Source organism: Eleginops maclovinus, chromosome 24 (genome assembly GCF_036324505.1).
Source record: "Eleginops maclovinus isolate JMC-PN-2008 ecotype Puerto Natales chromosome 24, JC_Emac_rtc_rv5, whole genome shotgun sequence".
NCBI classification, from domain to species: domain Eukaryota; kingdom Metazoa; phylum Chordata; class Actinopteri; order Perciformes; family Eleginopidae; genus Eleginops; species Eleginops maclovinus.
Window position 1 is genome coordinate 8,519,861 of NC_086372.1, and position 18,304 is coordinate 8,538,164.

Sequence of the window (18,304 nt, forward strand, 5' to 3'; positions counted from 1 at the left end):
TCATGTTTAAATAGGTGGAGGTAAGTGTCAGAGGCTATGATAATGTCTGCTATAGAGCTAATTATTGAAACGTAACCTTCTTGTGCCAAAGGTTGTTCACGGGTCGAAGATTCTTCTTCTAAGGTGGACATAGGATTGGAGATACCATCTGTATGTGTCACAGGGAGGTCATTGAACGCCTCTGAGTGATAAAACCCCCCAATCAGGCCCAGAGAGCCCATCCCCACCTTTCTATTTGGAGCCGCCCACCCTGGGCCCTGAGTAATGAAAACAATTAACATCTCTAATTACCATCCTAAATCAGCGCTCAACACGCTACCCATTGATTTTGATAGACCGCCTGAGTTACGAGCTGCTCCCAATCGAACAGCGTAGCGCATAAAAGACTTTACTGCAGGGCGATTGAGCCTGGCAGCCTCTCTCCGGGAAAATAAATCTCGGCAATATGGGCACGGAAAGCCATGTCGTCAAGTCAAAAAATAGTTCCTAGGAGGACACTCGTGCTTAAGCTAATCGCACCGAGGTAATGGCGCAATTGCTCACTGCAAAATCCAGCTCATCAACGGCATTCATCATTCCATTTTGAATACAGGTATTAATTATGAGAGTGAGCTGAGCCGGGCTGATAGGAGCTTTTTTGTGTTCGACTTTGCTGACAGGAGATTCACAGCAGGAGGCTAAACCGTACAAGACGAGCGGGAAAACAACATGTCCGGCTAAAAAACACCTGCCTGTCAAATCTGCTGTGGCCCTCAACCAAACGATGAAACATGGCTCTATTTTTTAACCAAGGAGCATCAATGTTTAACAAGCGCATCAGCTCTTATTACAGGAGCACTGGTGTATATTAAGAAGATAACATGCAGAATAAGATAAGGAAAGGAATAGAGTCAGCTGAGGACAAAGGCAGAGAAAAGCAGTAAAGGGCAAAGGAGCCTCTCTCCTGTTTTGTGTCTTCTTCCTGTTTTGATGTGGGGGAGATGCAGCAGTGACAAGAGAAATGTTAACTCGCCTGTACTTTGGAATAACAATACCCTGCGCTGGCAGGCAGATAGCTGGTGACAAAGCCTCCCCTGACTGAGGCGCGCAGCCGAGGGATAAAAAATGAGCCGGCGCCTGTCCCCCCAGTGTGACCCAACCTCGGCTGGCATTGTGCGCAAACACACGCACGAGAGCTGGAAAACAAATAACACGAATAGCAGCATGCCCCGATGACTTTACTCAGACAAATGCACAAAGCATGAACACCTACGTGCCTATAAAAAGCTTATACCTCCCAACCTGTGCCTCTTGCTTTTGCCGTCTTTGATCAGAAGCAGAGCGCTCTGACAGGATTAAGGTGTTTGCAATAGAGCAAACTGACACCATTGAAAGGTGTGTCAATATTTCACATGCTTAGTAGATCAAATCAATACCGACACGATGTTTGGTACCAACGAAATGATATATGCTGTGGTTCAAATAAAACCGTGACATTTTTATGAACAATTATGTCGCTTATTAGAAATAGTTTGAAGTGTAGTTGGAACACAGCCTGATAATGTCATAATTCACCATCAGCAAATCTTTTTATTTTCACTAAATAGATCTTAAACGCATCATAGTGTAACTCAATGGAACCTCCTCACGCAGCTGTTCGTTCAAAGTACGACTTTGATGATTTCTTTGGGGCAATATCCACACTAATTTGGATGATAAAATGAGGCATTTTACAATCAGGGTTACTGTTGTTTTTCCTGATTCAACACATTGTCGCCCAGGTTAGTTGGTCATGAATCCCTTTTGTCACGGGAAGGATCTCCGATTATCCCAAACACACTTTCTAGGGTCCCAGGGACAACGGAACATCCTAACACTTGAGCTACAGAGTGCTTACAGTAACTGTGGTACAGTATAAATAAGAGTACTGTTACATTATCAGAAATTGGCATCAAAATTGTACCGAGGTATCTGTTCTGGACATGATATCCCTGCTATAGGGTATCTCTATCATACCAGGTCTTCATAAGAAGAAGGAGGATACCCTTAATGGTCCACAGTGGGGACATTTTACATTCTGCATTTGACCCATCCTAGTGCTAGGAGCGCCCGGGGAGCAGTGTAGGGAACGGTGCCTTGCTCAGGGACACCACGGTAGCACTTAGTCTTTCGAGGACTTGAACTGGTGACCTTCCAGTTCCCAGGCCAAGCCCCTATGGACTTTGCCACCACCGCCCTAACAACAGGTAAGTAGGCAGAAGCATAACCCCCTCGATGGATCACTGTCCTCACCTGATCTCACTCACAGCGTAGCAGACAAAGACAATAGCGACAGACATGAGTGATGTCCCGTCATTTCCCTCTGGGGATAAAAAAAGAGGCGATGAGTCTGCTGCTTTGACCGCAAAAAGGAAAATAATTGGATTACTGTAGAGAGCAAAAGCATGGTGTCCTCAACGTGTACTGTATGGGGAGGGGGAGGGTTTGAATAAGGCTGCAAAAGATAAACATAATGACCAAGATGTGCTTTTAAGGAGAACTAATGATGAGTAAGAATACACTCTAGAGCTTCCGGCAACTTTCAATGACAATCTACTTTGCATAAAACACAGGAAATACAACTATGGGAAGTCATGATGATAACAGCCACAGAGTGCATCTATGCTTTGCTGACATGGTGGAATATATACATGCATAGGGAGGGAAAAGCAACACATATTTGAAGTTGTTTGGAGGGTCAGTGCTTTGCTCACAGAGGATAAGGCCTCTACAATGATAGCCGTGGACCAGTTGACCCGGAATTTGTGATTTAAATTAGGAAGGTCCCCTCTGAAGGATATTATAATGTAAAGGTAATAATGAAAGTGGTTGCAAACACTGAGGTCAAGGTAGTTCCATGAATATAAATATACTTATATTCATTGTTAGTTGCATCAGAAGCTGACCAACTGCTTAGCGACGTCCCTTTGGATTGCTCTTCTAGCACAGCAAATACGCCGTTTAACAATGAGCTCTACGGCGCAGTCTACCTTCCATGTTTTTAGCAGCATCAAATATGTAACTTTTCAGAGCCCCTTGCATTTGGAAACATGCTACATTGCTAGGGGTGTAGGATATATTTGATACAGCACTGGCTATGACAAAGTGTTGCAAGTCAATATATAGTTGGACTCTAAGTATTGATCATTAATTATATATATAATAAGAAAAGTCCACTAGATGGTGCTAAGTGTTGTTGTGGCTAGGACATGGGTAAAGTCAGCGGATGGCAGGAATTAGTTCCGAACAAGGATGAAGACAAACGGCACTATTAGCAGAAAATATACCGCAATACCGGTTATCACAAGACTTCAACATATAGCAGATTGTTTGAAATCGTGCCGTGACTTTTGTATTGTGGTCATATCACATCGCGGGAGGTCACTTCACTAAGTATAAAAAAAACCTTCCCACTCGTTTGAAAAACAAAACTAGGATGCTTTTCTATAAAAAAGGTACAAAATACCTGGAAAATACAACAGTTTGCTTTAACACACTCATCATATTTTCCAAGCACAACAGCTGATAGTCCGTGATTTTATATTTGCCTATAATAAGTGGGAGTTTGCTGCTGGAAATCTTACAAGAGTGTTTTGAATGGGTAAAATGGAGGGGCTTTTGATCAAAAACAGCCAAGTAAACAGCCTGGAGCAGTAGAAAATGTTGGTTCCATAAAGCCAGCGGCAGGGGAAAAAATGCCAACCCCACACAAAGAGCTCCATCAACAAACAATATCATAAAAAGGGAATTTCATTGAGGGATGGAAGATTGAAAAAACAGCAGCATTCTCAACAGCTGAAAACAAGTTCAACCTTATTAGGGGTAAAAACGAAACTGTATTATTTTATGTTTTGGTAAAATAGCCTGTTAAAAGGTCAGAAATGCAGTTTTCCAAATAATTTCATGCGCAGAATCGGCAGAAAGACGAGAGCTGCACAAGCCGTGGTTCTAGCTGTCTAACCCTCCCTCCCACAAGCCTCCAAACTAACAGCTGGATTGGAAATCATCCAGCAATTCAAACCAGCCGCTGTTTGATTCTGATGGGGACGCAGGTGCCGGCAACGCAATCCGATCCCTGCCAGACGAGATATCTGTAATAGACTGAAACAATAGACGCGCCGAGTCAATGAAACAGCCGCATTAGGTTTGTCCTTGTCACATCACATCAGTCTGGATGGTGCTGACTAGAGAAGAGCGTCTTTTCTTATGTGAGCTTGGCTGGCACATCATCAAAGTATGTGTGTAATCCCTCTATCAAGGTTTTGCTAATACAGCCTTTTCAATGGGGATTAATTTAGCTGTGCTGATTACAGCTGTCATTTCATGTCAAACTATAACCACTATGTTTGGCTTCAAGGCGAAATAGAGCCAGCAAACAGGTCCTACTTTTGCAAATATATGACTGTTTGTAAAAGTGAGCAACAGTATTGAAAAGTTCCTATGAATGTTGATACTATTCTTCTCCTCTACCTTACAACATTTAAAATGACCCTTTGGATTGTGAAATTCCACCTGCTGCCTGCATTTTGTGGTTTCCTTAGCAGGAAATCAATCAAAACGTCAAACGCTCAAATAAAACCTAACCTCTTGGAGGAATTTACTTCTTTTTTTTACACCCCACAGTCTGTTATTCAAAACTAAACTAAGGTTGGACTATTCCTTTAAAGAGAGTCCTTATCGGGCACATGCTGTTTATCAGCAGACCAATGGATTAGGCTCAAGTCCACACCTCATCCAAAATTAGAGTGTAGAGTGGATTTCAAAATGGCCTGTCATGTCCAGTTCGTGAGCGTCAGTGGAAAGTTAAAATTGGACTGGCACACACGGACGCCCAAATCCCCTTTGCCGTTGTTTGTAGATTCTGTGCAGTTACCGGGCAACGAAAGAAACTTTCAAGGGCGGGCCTGCCTTCTTCTTCACAATGGGCAAAGTTGCTGTTGGTCGTTAGGAGCTGGTGATCGCATGTGCAGCAACACTCACTCGCTGTAGTGTTTTGTGTCCTCAGTGCATGTAACCTTGCTGTGACCTCAGTGTGATTTAGCCCGTGTTGTTGCTACAAAACTTGTCTGCGCTCAGTCCTTGGTGCTCCGGCAGAGCAATTGTCATAAAAAGGACGCAAGGACAAGAGCAGCTCAGATTTTATTCTTTCTATCGCTGAGGAGAAGGGTGGAAATACTGTTCTGTGCAGCGAGGTGCCTTAAACCTCCACTCCACCTTGAAAGGAGAGTTGTGAAGAAACATTTAAAAAAAACAATAACCTTGAACTGAATCGATGCAGCCCCAAATCAAATCAACATTTCAAAAACTTCCCTTAAATATTTGGAAATTGATTACTTGGCCTTCCTGTGGCTCCACAAATTGGCTCCGGAGCAGTGGGTGAAATCGTGTTACAATTAGTCTTGTGTAGAGGTGGGCCCAGCTGCTGCAATATGAACCTTGGTTTATGAGAGCAGCTGTGGCCAGAATCGGGGAGAGAATATTGAGAGACTCCCACCACGCCTTCACCTATTGGAGGAATGTCTACAGCCAAAGGGATCAAGGAAAAAATAACCACAACAACACCATCAATATCTGCCACGTATTGATCTAGCACCACCTCTGGCTCTCTCGGATGAGATAAACAAGCGTCTCCTTCTCTGTAAACTCTTTTTTTTCCCCCTAGTTAAATGTGTAAAATGTTGTTTTTATGCAATACCTTAGAGATTTAGTGGCAGTATAAAAGAGACACTATCACATAAAATACTCATTCCTTGGTGCCTACTCCCCCTCTCCCCTTCAGTTATTCAACAGCTGACAGGGTCCAGCAGGTGGCACATGGCGGTGCGTGTTGAGTGTATGCATGCGTGGTTAAAAATACCTTGACCCTGACACTAGCCCGAAGGCTCCTCGCATAGCAGAGATAGTCTACCGGGTGCCCCCGACTGCGCCTGCTCTATTATAGCGAATGCCGGGTTTGTACACAACATTCACACGTGCTTGGACTGTTAGAGAGGTTATTTCTGATGTTGTAAGGAAACACTTCCAGTAGCTTAAAGTCCAATTAACCTGCAGTCCAATGTATTCAATAACATAAGCATTCTATGGCAGGTAGGGGTATTATCGGAGAGAACGCAGGGCAGAGTGGTGGACATTGACTGGTATGCAACCCCCTAACCCTGCTTCCTCTGCCTTTAATTCTGACGTTTAGAAAGGTTTTGTTAACATGCTGTTACGCCTGATTCTAACACTTTATAAAACGGCGAAATGGCTGACAAGAGGGAAGGCTATGATAAGATTCGATCGCTAGCATGTGTTTGAAAGTGGACCTGTTACATGATCCCTGTGCATTATTAAGGAATGGGTTAAAATGTTAAAACACAAGCCACATTTAATAGTTTATTAGGACTGACACCTACTCTGAGTGACTGAACCTTTCCTTTGTTCAGATAATACATTCCTACAAGTGTTGAATATTTAATCAAGTGTAATCAGCTGCGTTTTGGAATAAAGCCCTTTATCTGTATTAAAAAGAGACGCCTGATCTGCCAGAATGAACCAGACCACACAGAACACCTTTTAAGACTGGGTCGGCCAACTGTAAAAGACTTGGAAGTAAACATTTCATTTATTAAGAGGGGGAATTTATGTGGCTAGACAGATGCCAACTCAAAGGCAAAGAAGCTTAGATCGTCTTAGTGCAACACCCGAGAGCACAGAGAGCAGTCTATCTCAAATTTGGACACACAGCATAAGACTTTGGGCCCGTTTTAGCATTCCACACAAGTTGAACATCCCAAACGAAATCCCCTCAGGGCCGACTGGGTGAACGCCGGTGACCGCGGCATGTTAAGTCTAAGCAGGTCAGAGAGGAAGTTCGAACCATCCCAGACATCAAGAGCTTTTTAAATGTTTCATTCAACAGTTGGGAGAGTGGTAAGAAGGTACTGCCAAAAATATACTGCAGGCTCTCCACACAACTTAACAAACCGCATGTGATAACTGATGTTACAGACTGCTCTACGCTACACATTTGGCATCTAGCCTTCTTCTTCTTTTTGAGATTTTTAAAACATGTAGCTGTCTTTAGATGATAAGAAATATGCGAAGGCACAGAGCATAAGTATACAGCATCAAAATATATGTAACTTGTTAATCGTAGTGGAAATTATGGGGATGTGCAAATCAATTTTTTTACCTTTTGACTTGACTTGCTCTGTGCCTGTTTCGAGTAGTTATGCTAAGCTAATTAGCCTTCTAACTCTCAGTTCTCTCTCCATTAAAGCCAAAGCACATATGTTTCGACATGTCACGCTTTGTCTCTTTAAAGCTCTTATTTTTCTCTGTAAAATAAGAGCTTTAAAGAGCCCGTTACTTGCAGCTTTCTGGGGAATGACAAGGAGTACCAGACGCAATTGAAGCTCAAGGATTGCAGGTTTGTATGGGAAATATAATAGTACATCTTTCTACGACGTGAGGGCCCGCTGCAGCCACATAAATCACTATGTTAGAGCCTGGTTCCTGCTGCAGCTGTGGCACTTTGCGGTGACAGTGAGTGGTGCTCTGTAAGCACTTAGCAAGGCAGGTCTTAGACATCTCCCTCCTCCAGAAACAATGGAGCTTTGCGGGAAGAGACAACAAGCAGGGCGTCCGACGTCTATTTTAATGCACGGTGATAAACACGCTGACAGCGTTGTCGGAGGTAGCGCCCTTGTCGCCTTCCTCTCCGCTGTTCTTTCTCCGTATTTCATCTTCTCTGCTCTGCCGTCGCAAGGTGACGGGTCCGCGGCTGTGACACATGTAGAGTGTATCTGTCAGAGGACAAAAAGGCAATCGGTGGAGCCATCCGCCCCAATATGGAGGCACTTTTCGCCTCCTTGTCAACGCGGCGAGGAGGGCTGCGATCAGGGGAAGCTGCCTCCTTCCTCCGCACACATGACATAACAAGTGCTCTCTTGCTCTTTCCTTTCATTCCCAGCTTCTTTGCTACTCTCTTTGTTAACCCCTTGACGCCTGAATTTAAATGCAATTATGTTAAAAAATTTATTTTATGTGTTTTTGCTTTCAAGCAGATGCTAAATTAAGTGGAGATTATTAATTTCAATTTAGCACATAGAATAGATATAATTTTGGGTATGATGCAAATTAGCGACAACAGGCATTAATGGATAAAATAGTAATTTGGGGTATGATGCAAATTAGCGACAACAGGCATTAATGGATCAAATAGTAATTAAAACACATTTCCCATCTCAGGCATGTAATTCATTTTATTGATGCCAACATATAATTTAAATTAAAATAGTATTAATTTCATGACAATATGTCAACAGACATGCAAAACTCATGACAATGACAACAAAACAACAATAAAAAAACAGCATGTAGAACTGTGTGTAATAGAGAGAGAGTGTGTGTGTGTGTGTGTGTGTGTGTGTGTGTGTGTGTGTGTGTGTGTGAGAGAGAGAACGAGAAAGAGAAAACACTTAGAGAGAACAAAGGATGTGCCGAGCTGTCTTACTCATGAACTCAGCTGTCAAAAACTCATGACATCATTAACCATTCATTATAACAATGAAAACAATAACAATAACAAGAACAAAACAGCTAAGGTTGTAGTAGGTGCTCTCGCAGCAGTAGCTGCAGAACTGGTGCTAGGGACCGCATCAGAGTCTCCATCAGTGCTGCCACTGTCATCACTGCTGCTGCTGCTGCTGCTTTCATCACCTGGTGTAAAAAAAAAAAGTCACTATTGAAAAGAGCAGACATTTTTATTTATGATTTATGAGTACAGTTGTAAGACAGAAAAGTTCTTTGAAAACAGCTTTCCATACTTCGAGGTCAAGCTAAATGAAAGAAATAAAAGGTCACTATTGAATGCAGACATCTGTATTTACATAATACAAAACATGTACTCATTGTAACCAATGTAGACAATATGGCCGAATGTAGCGAATTCGCGACACACAGAATCACTTCAAATAACTTCAGAAATATCTGTCAAAACTATTCTATTCTGCTTCGTTAGCTGCACAAACAAACAATAAACAGCAAAATATTTTTTTTTTCAATAACTTACCTCAAATAGGACCGTATATTTCGTATTGCTTTCTCCACTCGTTAGCGTCTAACCGGATATGCCCGCCTTCGTCGACCGGGTGTAAGTTCCCACTCTTTGACCGGTCCTACGAGAAACTAGTGCTTGCAAAACGTTCCTAGGTCCGTATCGAAGAGACATGAACCGGCATTGGGGGAACACATGCACGATCTCGGCTGCATTTTTAATAGAAGCGGTTTGAGGCGAATTCGCGACAATAGGCGTTAAGGGGTTAAGAGTGGGAGCAGAAAAGGATAGAAGCATCAAAGAGTGTAGGTGTGTTTCCCTGAGAGACAGTAATAGGAAATGATATATTGGAACAATGCAAATTTAGATCATGTCTGGGACAACCTGATCAAGTGACCTCCATGCTTTAATAACACCACTAATACAGCGATACAACAGGCACGGATGTTGCAATGCGGGGGCTTTCACATAATACTGAATAATAAATAAAGCAAATAAATAACACCGGGAACGGGACTGAGAATATGTGAGAGCAGGTGCAAGGCTTCCCACCTCTTCTGCTTTGGAATACACAACACCTTGATGACCTCTTTCTGAGAATGAGGGGAGGACAGGAGGAGGGGGGGGGGGGTGACTCACTCGGACTTGCAACATCATTTTAATTTGAAATATTTTCAAGGGCCTGCACTGAAGATTTATTTTCTTGGTTTAATCGAGGCTATTTTTGAGTGTCGTGTGAGTCACAAGTGAAGGGACAGCAGGTGCAGAGCGGCGATAGTTAAGATATTAAGCGTTATATTTATCTCAATAAATGCCAATTTTCTCGAGAAAAAAACTTCAGTTGACTGACATGGAGCTGCGAGATGAATTCCCTATAGCCTTCTTTTACAATGTGCGTCAGGGCCCCGTCGGTGCAGTTTGGCCATAGATAGGCAGCTCACATCACATCACATCACATATAGACCCTGCCAGATCCCCCAGGAGCCCCCAAGAGGGAACAGGGAAGGGGTATCAAAGGCTTGGTCTACAGAGGGGTGATGGGAGAGGCGAATCAAACGCACTCCCACTGGAACAGGGGAGTTTGTGTGACCAGCTTTCCGCCCGGTTGGTGCCAGGTTTGCCTCTCTGTTAATATTGTTCTCTCTTTTTATCCCAGGCTCCATTTGAAGCCGCAGTAAACACAGGTGTTACTGCCTTTACTCCAGGGGCCCCCTGCTCTCGCCGGGATATTGGAACGACTCCTGCAAAGTTCTTATTTCTGTTTTACTGCTGCTGTTTTTGCTCACCACCTGTCTGTGTGGGGACAATTTCTGAGTGTACCCTACCCCCCTCGCAACACACACTTTTACTGTTCCACAGTTTGAGTGACTTACTTAACTGTCTTTTACTGTCCAGCTGTCACGATGTAGGGGAGAGAGGCCTTCAGCTGTTAACATATAGAGCAGTGGCGGAGGGTTTTGTTGCCCTGGATTTCGACTCCCAGGCTGCATACTGTCTGAAACGCATTGCTACAGCCACCTTCCTCTACACAAATGACAGAGTAAATACACTTCACAATAACTCTAGAGCAAATAAGCATATTTCCCATGTCGTAATTTACCACATTTTATAAGAGGCGATTGAATTACATGTTTTTTTGTGAAGCTATATTTCCGACATCTTCTGAAATTGTTGTGGTTTAAACTGCAAAGCCAACATTGTTAATGTTTCCCGACTTCTATTGATCTGTAAATGCTATGTTCAGGCAAGAAAATTGAAAACCAATCATACAACGTTTCCGGCTAATATGTCTGCCCCTCTGGTTGAACAAGACGAGCCGTTGCCATTTCCCTTGATTTAGTGTTTATGAATGCAAATGCTATACTCTATATGCCAGACTAAGTCATGCCAAGTTGAGAGAAGGGGTATCTAAGGGCTCCAACTGTGTGTGCATGTTCAGGTGCCAGCACTGAGGCTTGGCTCAAAGCAGGTTTAGTGCCACCAAGAGGGGCAGGTGCACTGGGGCATTGTCCATCTGGCCATAGTGAGCGGGACAGGTGCTACCTGTCAGCGGTTAGAGAGGAAGAAGGACAGAGTTCATTGATGTATAATTAAGAAGGAAAGAAGCAGGCTGAATTCCTCAGAAGGCGAAATAATGAAAAGGTTTGTAATCTGTCACATGTGATCATGTTTTATACCCTCGTGAAAGTCAAACACAATCTGCCATGCCTTTACCTGTGAATACAGCCAATACGCATGAGCACACACACACATATCACCTCATTACAATGGCCCTGTCAGGCAAGCAGATTTATCGGACGCAATATGGGGAAACAGGCAGACGGTGAGAGTCGTTAGCCCTGGAACTCCAGAAAAAAACTACCTGGTGTGGAACAGCAGAGCTCGACAAAACTGGACATTAAATTGCCAATCAGCAGGAAAAACCCAATCGCTCTTTGCGGCTCACACACACACACACACACACCTGTAAGCTGACTTTGTCAACCTTTGCTCCGTCAGTCTGTCAATTTGTGCTGCACCTCTCCATTAGGTGGGTGCTGACGTGGCAACTCCTGGCCCTGCAAACAATGTTGATTCTCATCATTGCTGCTAACAGATTTGATGCTGGACCACTCTTAACCTGGGGAGCCGGTTTGCCAGAGTTATTTTCTCACTCCATTACGTTGCAAATAGAAAAACAACAGTGTGTCTGCTTTGCACATTGCACCGCTGCTTCAAGCGAGTTGGCAGCAGTCATGCATTGTTGTGAATGCTTGTCTTCCCGGGCTATTTCCAGGAGTACTTTAAACTGCGTTACAGTCAATCGTGAGTGGTTCCGTGAATACATATTGCTGACAGATGCAAAAAGGCGCCGCCCTCCGACTCGTGATACAATCTCCATCTATCTTTCCGGGGACTGAAACAGACACGGTGCTATCAGCGTGTATCATTTCTGCCTGGCATCCATCAGGTGTTCGCTAACCGCCAGCGAGCGCCCTGAGAGAGCGCGCCACATTCCCCTTCCACTTGTGTGCGGCGGGCAGAGGCAGCGTGGCAATTTGCCGTTGATTGTTTCCCATTTTCCCTCAGAGAGTTCGAGCTCGGACGCAAGCGGAGAACGGGAAACGGGAGGAGTGGGAGGAGAGGGAAACGATGACGGTTAAATGGAACACATACTGGACTGCCCTCACACACACACCAAGGGAAGAGGCCATGTGCCGCAAAGGCCATTTTTCATCGTTATTATGACCGGGCCCGGAGAGCTGAGTGCAAACACCGCTGACCTCTAAAGCGGGTCACCATTACAGAGGGAACAAGCATGCGTGTGTGTGTGTTAGAGTTTGATCGTTTTGTTTGGGAGCACTACACGTGCCTCGGAGTTTGTGCAATAACTCATCCGTCCGCCCCGAAGAATGGAGCTATTTTCTGCTCACAGTCATTACCATCACGGTCAACATTACCTCCTCCACGACTGCCTTCGACTCCTCACCACCCAAGAATCTCACACACACCCACACACTCGCACAAACACAGTTTGTTGTTCGGCAGGTCAGAGCCGCGTCCCAGAAGTGTGGACTCATTGGCAGGCAGCGTGAATAACAGGAATTGCAGGGAATACTTAGTCCAAAAAGGGACGGTGTTATGCACTCTCGCACTATACATAGAACGAGGCCGAGGTCTTTACTCTGCTGTTTCACATACCATGCTAATAAGAGACCTGCGAGGCAGCATGGGTAAAAAACAAAACTCCAAACCTAACATAATGACACTTCTCTCTTCCAAAATGACTTAAACAATGTACTTAATTGTAGATAGATGACAGATACATTGGAAACGGGGAGGGGAATAAGGTCTGCATGTCGGAATCGTACCTTGGTCCGCAGCAGAAATGACTCCCTTTAAATAATTGTACACAATTTAAGATCTTAAGATCCTCTGCCTGACATTTTAAATGAATTGTACTTAACTTCAGGTGATATCTCCCTGCCGATATGAATATGATGCCCCCATTCAAAGTATTTTCAATGACAGGGATCAAGGATTGTGCCAATATAAAACGGCAGCTAGACTATTTGTTGGCTTTTTTACAAGACCAATCCACAAGACCCAACCCAACAATTCACAACAGGAGCGGTAATATCTTATCAGAGGATTAGCTTGACGCACCTAACACGATGCACGCATCAAATGGGAGCGCCGGTTGGTTCTCTATCAAGGCTTTGGACAGAGACAAGTGTTCACAATGTGGGCTAAATATAAGCCAGTGCCCAGTCCTAACGCGACCTATAGTGACCCGTACCGCTGCAATAATAGCCATGGAATTAATTGTTAGCATGTTTGCTACATTGAACGGGAACCTTGTTGTTTTTTTTGTCCATGGCGGTCCTTTGTTGTGCAGATAAACAGAAGCATTAGTTGCCAGGAGTTTTAAATGATGCCATATGGGAGGATATCTCTGTGTGTGTGTGTGTGTGTGTGTGTGTGTGTGTGTGTGTCTGTGTGTGTCTGTGTGTGTTCACAGTCGCAGCCAGCCCAGCAAGACTCTTTCAAGTCGACAGCCAAATAAAGTTAAAGGCAGTTAGATAGTGAGAGAGGCACTCTGCCAGAGGTCACATCGCTTTGGATGATAATCTGTCTCTTACTTTTTCCACAGTTTTCAACCAGCCACCTTAAATGGAGATAGCTCACGGACGGGTTATTTATACCAGACTGCCTGCGGGCCCGGTGGAAGAAAAATATTGTTTTGACGATGATTTGTGACATCGGACACTAGATTGGAGCTCACGTTTCCATTTCCACTGGCCCTTCTGAGTTTCAGCATAATAAACACTGCTAAATTTCTGCAGATGTTATTACAGGAGGGCTCGCTGCTCAAGCATTAATAAACCACAGAAAGAGTTCTGTAATCCACTTTTAGGAAGCGAACTTACGGAGATACAAGAGCTTAGAGAAAACCACCTCAAACATCCCCGATTAGAGGAATACATGCCTGTGATTGCCTGTGTATTCCACGGAGAGTCCACTGAGCAGCAGAACGCGATGCTGTAAAGATGATAAGTGCTTCAAGATAGAGAAAAAGAGAAAATGAAATGTACAAATTGAACCCGGGGGAACAATTGAAGAAAGAAGAGTTGCGGTCGTCAGCAGCGATCCCTGCGGTGTGCGTGAGCAATCCGATAAGGATCATTTGGGGATATTGTTTGCCATTCTTTTATCTAAATGTTATAGTTGTTGCTGCATTATTTTTTTTCTGCTGAGCCATACTTATTATTGCACAGGTTCACTGGAATAAAAACAAGCTGCAGAGAGAAAATGGCAAGATAACAGGAGTCAAATGTGGCTAATAGAATCGTTGATGTTTGAATAGACTTCCCAACGTAGGATTGTCAATATACTTAAAGAATTTTAAGTCCTTTAGATAATTCAGATTTAACTTCTGACTGATTTATGGCAACATGAGTACACTTTGAAGGGGCCCTATTATGCTTTTTGGGGTTTCCTATTAGTTTTATATACAGCTGCGGAAAAAATGAAGAGACCACTCCAATTTTTTCTTAAATCTTTATCTCTACATGTACGGCAGCCATTCCAGTGTGTGTTGAATTCCAACACAGAGAAACATTGCTACTAGTTAGAATACACTTTGTTTTTTTAAAATCACACACTAATATTTCGTTGGACCGCCTTTAGCTTTGATTACGGCACGCATTCGCTGTGGCAATCGTTTCCACGAGCTTCTGCAATGTCACAACATTTGTTTCTGTCCAGAGTTGCATTCATTCTTCGCCAAGATCTCGTATTGATGACGGGAGATTCGGACCACTGTGCAAAGTCTTCTCCAGCACATCCCAAAGATTCTCAATCGGGTTCAGGTCTGGACTCTGTGGGGGCCAATCCATGTGTGAAAATTATATCTCATGCTCCCTGAACACACATGCCCGTGCCATCAGGTAAGAAAAAATCCATTGATGGAATAACCTGGTCCTTCAGTATATTCAGGGAGTCAGCTGACCTCATTCTTTGGGCACATTGCTGAACCTAGACCAGACCAACTGCAGCAACACCAGATCATAGCACTGCCCCCACAGGCTTGTGACCTTTTTTATCGCCGGGCAGTGTAAAACAAGAGAAACTTAAAATGCTGAAGTGGTCTCTTATTTTTTTTCCGTGGCTGTAGTGTGCATGCAAATGGTCTGCAAAGGCTAAAATCCCTGTGTTCCCTCTAGAGGGAGTTTCTCTACCACAACTTTGAAAGCTATTTTCACTCATCCAATAGAACAAACAAATATCTGAAAACTATCAGCACATAATTCCATAATAGAAAAGCATATTAGTTGAAATCCTCTTATAGACGTTGTAACTATATCTTGCGTTAAGATTCTACATTCGAGAAGAAGAACTGGATGAATGATCAAATATTTTATCCGAAGGCCATTCTGCAGAATGAGCACTTCTGGGACAAACACAAGCCAAAACACAGAAAAGCAGAGAAAAACCTCCCCATCAAATATACAGTGTTAAGCATAGAGGATAATCCATCCCGTCCAGAAGTGGCAACAGAACACACTGGAGTTCATAAAAATCAGATAATTGAAAAAGCCAGAGCATCACTTCCCCGGCTCTTTTAAACCCCTGCCAAGTGCAACTGCAAATAAAAATCGCAGACAGCTATTAATAATTTATTTCCCTGATATCGACTCTTATTCCTTTGTGTTTTTCGCAGCTCATTAGAAACTGGCCGGCTTGGCACAGTAATTGGTCAATAGGGGTGATAGATGACCGCCACACATGAGCTCCTTGAAACCCTAGTGCGTGAGAGAATGAGAATAGCTCCTTCTTTTCCCCCTCTTCATTATGCAGGAGCGCTTGGGGGGGATTTATCCCAACACTATTCCTTTGTCTAGCGTCTGTAAATATATTTATTGTGTCAGGGGTTGGCTAAATTGGTCGATATAAGTATGATGGGACTGATATCAAATCCATGTATGATTTGGGATGGAATTACCATGGTCTCATTGTATGGGAATTTTATTCGACACCGGGAAATCAAAGATCTTTCCTTTCGCATTTTTCAGTCCCTTATGTCGTTCCAGGGCCGATGATACTGCACAAAATAATAATACAAATGTTGTCAACATGGCTGCAGCAGAAATCAATGAGGAAACCTTGAACAGCATGTTTCCTCGAAAACACACCTGAGTCCGGGAGGAATAACAAGCAGCTACAAATAGAGCGACTGGAGAAGTGTATGTCACATGTCATAAGAAAAGAAGTATTCCACACGGCTGAATAACGAGAACAAACATTCATGCATATCCATGGCGACCAGACCTCTCAGTGGGAAACTGTCTACAGCGAGCAAAAACACGCACACACACACACACACACACACTCACACACTCCGGGAGATGACACAGACGAGTACTTACTGTTCTGTTCAATCTATAAATTCCTCCCACTGAGCTGTGAGCTGCTGCCTGATGCTCTTGCATGTCATCCATCATGCCTCCACCCTCCTTTTGTCCCTCACCTCTTGTCCTCTAACATGATCCCAAGAGTGTGTTTGTGTGTGTGTGAAGGTGCGGTGACTTGTGACGGTTGGAGTCCTAACCTGGTCACCATCCTATCGCTTTCCACCGCCCGCAAACTCAATTAGCTCAAGCTTGAATGTGTCTACCATTAATCTATTTCACTATGTATGCATGCACATCACACTCGCGAAAAAAAACCTAAAACATGGCCTCAGGTCAGAGCCACATGCCCAGCGGGGGCTGCCAGGGGCCAAGCTTTTGTTGTGAAGGAGGGCCCCGAGGTGAACAAAGAGCGAGCCAAACCCACGGAGGGCTCTGACCATCCGTCTTCTTAATGGCCCTGTCACAATTCATAATAGATTTTAATTCAGCTATGTGCCCTGAGAGGGGAAAACGAGGCCTTTACGATCCGACGGCGGCCAGAACAGCAGGATGTGGCCGGGGTCCAGAAACAGGGGCTCAGAGGAGAGATGTTCACATGAGCCAGTGTTCCACTAGCATGCAGCTTTGTGTTTATCAGCATTTGGAGGGGTTCAGATTCAACTCATTTAAATCCTTGTCCTATTTTGCCAGAGAAAATCGCTAAATATACTGATTGATCTGTCAGCAGGATTACTGAAGGACAACTGGCCCAAACCAAGGGAACTTGATTGGAGCAAATCCAAAACGTTAGGAGATACTAAAACTACTTTTCTTTAACTTTGTGGGATATGACATTTGCCCTGGATTATTGTTTCGGCAATAAATGAAAGAAATGTCTTCCCAACTCAGAAAATGCCCTGCATAAAAAGTCAAAGTAAATGTGATTTGAGTAAGGACAGATTGGCTCGAGTCGTTACAAATGTCTCACCACAAGAAAGTAGCCGGAGCTACGAGCATCTTGAGAAGCAAACAGCCCCCATAGAAATAACCACATCTATCACTGTAAACTATACAGAATGGGCCATAACTTATCAACAAAAGGCTAGTTAGAATAGAACTAAGTCTTATTACCCCAAACTCAGCAGGTCAGAGGTCTTCACTGTGGTCTGTCGCTGCAGGGAACATGTGGGCTGCATCTTCACAGAATATGCTCTGGTCTAGCTCAGCTAAAAAAAAAACCCCACAAAATTCAACTCGCGTCACATTCAGCACCGAGCCAGTATGTAACCAGTACTGACAATACTCGGACAATACTGACAATGTTCTGTTCACTTCACCTGTCTGTCTGTTAGTCTCAGCCGCTCCACTCTCAGGGACACACAAGGGTGGACACACACCCACAAAAGTCTGCATCTTGTGTCTGATTGTGGGCAAGAACAAAGCAGTGTTAGCTTGATAACTGAAAGCAATGGCAACCAGAGGACAACTGAGAACAATAGCACATTTCTTAATTTTCATTTGGCATAATGGCTCAAAACACATTACTAAAAATCCCAAAACATCACGTCAGTATTACCATGAGTTATATATACTTTTACACATCAATCATGCCCCAATTACTGTATTTTAAACCTGTTATATCATCCCAATTTCAATTCTAACCATAACACAACTCCATTAATACTACAGTGCAATAACAGTTCCCTGTAGCTTTATGAAGGTTTACAATTAGCATTAGCAGCTTGCTCATCCACTCTTACATATTACAGTAGATAAGCCATGCTAATGCTAGTGACACTGTATACCACTCGTATGTCTTGACCAATTTCTGTAATGACTTCATTTTGCACTAATGCGTAGTCCCTCTTCATTC

General features: G+C 43.6%; 1 protein-coding gene and 1 long non-coding RNA gene across 2 annotated transcripts in view; both read right to left on the reverse strand.

Moving 5' to 3' along the window:
- si:ch73-383l1.1 (receptor tyrosine-protein kinase erbB-4) overlaps positions 1-18,304 on the reverse strand; it is a 213,149-nt gene that overhangs the window by 161,908 nt on the left and 32,937 nt on the right. The window lies entirely within an intron of this gene.
- Positions 8,247-9,317, reverse strand: LOC134861018 (uncharacterized). The gene is made up of 2 exons (XR_010165346.1): positions 9,074-9,317; positions 8,247-8,721 (listed from the first exon to the last, which is right to left on the reverse strand). It is a non-coding gene; the product is annotated as an uncharacterized LOC134861018 (long non-coding RNA).